Below are 3,320 nucleotides of genomic sequence, written 5' to 3'. Positions count from 1 at the left end.
CACAGCACTGGCCAAGAAATCACAGCAGCGTCTCTTCTTTCTCCGCAAACTAAGAAGAGCAGGAGCACCAGCCCCCATCATGTACACTTTCTACAGAGGCACCATCGAGAGCATCCTGTCGAGCTGCATCACTGTGTGGTTTGGAGCCTGCAATGCGTCCTGTCATAGAACCCTCCAACGCATAGTGAGAGCTGCAGAGAGGATCATTGGTGTCTCTCTCCCCTCCCTCCAGGACATTTACAGCACCCGTCTCACTAAAAAAGCCCTTTGCATAGCGGCTGATCCCACACACCCAATGCAAAGCTTCTTCAAGCTGCTGCCGTCGGGGAGGAGACTGCGGAGTCTCCAGGCCAGGACCAGCAGACTGAAGGACAGCTTCATCCATCAGGCTGTCAGGAAGCTTAACTCCCTCCCGATTCTGCCCCCTCTCCCCTCTCTCCTCCACGGTCTCACTGAACTCTGTCACACACACACACACACACACACTCTCTGACTCACTCACTGGCCTGCACCAGTTACCAGTCACTTTGTGGAGCATTGGACTGCCATTACCTCATAAGACTTTGTTGTTACACTTTCTCTTACCGTACACTACTAAATCTCCATTTGCACTATTTGCCTATTTGCACTACTCTGCCTGGTTTACACTCAATGTCACTTACCCATTATATTGTATATTGTATAGCTTTCTTGTTATATGTAAAATTGTATTTATTTAAATTTTTACTTTTTAATTATTTTACTTGCATTTTTTAAATCACTTTTATATTTAAATATATTTAAATGTTCATTTGCTATTTATCTAGGGATTGAAGAGTAACGCAATTTCTATTCTCCGTATGTCCTGTACATGTGGAAGAATCGACAAATAAAGTTGACTTTGACTTTTGACTTTGACAATAAATTTTTCAAAAAATGCCTCTCTGTGCAAAATGGGTTTAAAAACATAAACAGCTGTGGGATCCTGTTTGTCCGTGATTTGAACCGAGGGAACAAATCGTGGCAGAATCCGCCTGATGTTATTTGTATCCAGCTGTAACTTTACTGTATAAAGAGCTAACATCTCCAAAATGTCAGGAGTAGTTAGTTATTATAACAAGCGTTTGTGAACTAAAAATCAAGAATGTGGGATACTGTTTGTCCGTGATTTAAACAGCCCAGCGGTGCTCCCAACGAAGGGAAAACCAATTCTGCAGGCGAGACCGACCTTGACACTTGTGCAGGTGAAACCAAAGGGCAGATATGCTTCACCATATTTTTTAGTCTTCGGCTTAGAATGAATTTGGTTTGGAAACATGTTCAGCGATGCTTCATCTCCTGCTTTGCGTTTCTGTGGGCGCCCCGTGCTAGCAGTGTCCAAGCGTTTTGTTTTTTTCCCTTTTCATACCGCACCCCCCCTGCCATGGCTCTGCGCTCCCCCTAGGGGGCGGGCCCCACACTTTGGGAAGGTCCGCTCTAGCAGATCATTACATGAAGGAACCTTTTAAATACAAGCGCGCTCATGCTCACAGGTGTACACACGGGTGCTCACACATACAAACTACATCCTTTTTGGCTCCTACCTCAAAGCACACTGTGCGCTGTCGATCTTACAATAATATTCAATATTTAGTATTTACTGTTATATTCACATAGATTCAATTCAATTTTATTTATATGACGCCAAATCACAACAAAAGTCATCTCAAGGCGCTTTATATTGTACAGTAGATACAGAGAAAAACCCAACAATCATATGACCCCCTATGAGCAAGCACTTTGGCGACAGTGGGAAGGAAAAACTCCCTTTTAACAGGAAGAAAGCTCCGGTAGAACCAGGCTCAGGGAGGGGCGGCCATCTGCTGCGACCGGTTGGGGTGAGAGAAGGAAGACAGGATAAAAGACATGCTGTGGAAGAGAGACAGAGGTTAATAACAGATATGATTCAATGCAGAGAGGTCTGTTAATACATAGTGAGTGAGAAAGGTGACTGGAAAGGAAAAACTCAATGCATCATGGAAATCCCCCGGCAGCCTATGTCTATTGCAGCATAACTAAGGGAGGATTCAGGGTCACCTGGTCCAGCCCTAACTATATGCTTTAGCAAAAAGGAAAGTTTTAAGCCTAATCTTGAAAGTAGAGATAGTGTCTGTCTCCCGAATCCAAACTGGAAGCTGGTTTCACAAAAGAGGGGCCTGAAAACTGAAGGATCTCCCTCCCATTCTACTTTTAAATACTCTAGGAACAACAAGTAGGCCTGCAGAGCGAGAGCGAAGTGCTCTAATAGGGTGATATGGTACTACAAGCTCATTAAGATAAGATGGGGCCTGATTAGTGAAGACCTTGAATGTGAGGAATCAGGATTTTGAATTCAATTCTGGATTTAACAGGAAGCCAATGAAGGGAAGCCAAAACAGGAGAAATATGCTCTCTCTTTCTAGTCCCTGTCAGGACTCTTGCTGCAGCATTTTGGATTAGCTGAAGGCTTTACAGCGAGTTTTTAGGACATCCTGATAATAATGAATTGCAGTAGTCCAGCCTGGAAGTAATAAATGCATGAACTAGTTTTTCAGTGTCACTCTGAGACAGGATATTTGTAATTTTAGAGATGTTGCGTAAATGGAGGAAAGCAGTCTTACATATTTGTTTAATATGTGCGTTGAAGGACATGCCCTGGTCAAAAATGACTCCAATGTTCCTCACAGCATTACTGGAGGCCAAGGTAATGCCATCCAGAGTAAGAATCTGGTTAGATACCATATTTCTAAGATTTTCAGGGCCGAGTACAATAACCTCAGTTTGATCTGAATTAAGAAGCAGTAAGTTAGCGGCCATCCAGGTCTTTATGTCTTTAAGACATTCCTGCAGTTTAACTAATTGGTGTGTGTTATCTGGCTTCATGGATAGATAGAGCTGGGTGTCATCTGCATAGCAGTGAAAATGTATGCTATGTCTTCTAATGATGCTGCCTAAGGGAAGCATGTATAATGTAAACAGAATTGGTCCTAGCACTGAACCCTGTGGAACTCCATAATTAACCTCAGTGTGTGAAGAGGACTCTCCATTTACATGCACAAACTGGAGTCTATTAGATAGATATGATACAAGCCACTGCAGTGCAGTACTTGTAATACCTACAGCATGTTCTAATCGCTCTAATAGGATATTATGGTCAACAGTATTGAATGCTGCACTAAGGTCTAGCAGGACAAGCACAGAGATGAGTCCACTGTCAGAGGCCATAAGAAGATTATTTGTAACCATAGATCATCGCGATGATGTTGTTTATTATATTGCTCTCTATTTTTTGTTTGTTTTCTCTTTTTTCTTTCTCAACAGGT

Source organism: Aulonocara sp. 'chitande type north' Nkhata Bay, linkage group LG3 (genome assembly GCF_057382095.1).
Source record: "Aulonocara sp. 'chitande type north' Nkhata Bay isolate Kocher_YH1m ecotype deep benthic linkage group LG3, A_spYH_male_GT1.1, whole genome shotgun sequence".
Classification (NCBI taxonomy): domain Eukaryota; kingdom Metazoa; phylum Chordata; class Actinopteri; order Cichliformes; family Cichlidae; genus Aulonocara; species Aulonocara sp. 'chitande type north' Nkhata Bay.
Note: the sequence above shows the minus strand (reverse complement) of the source record.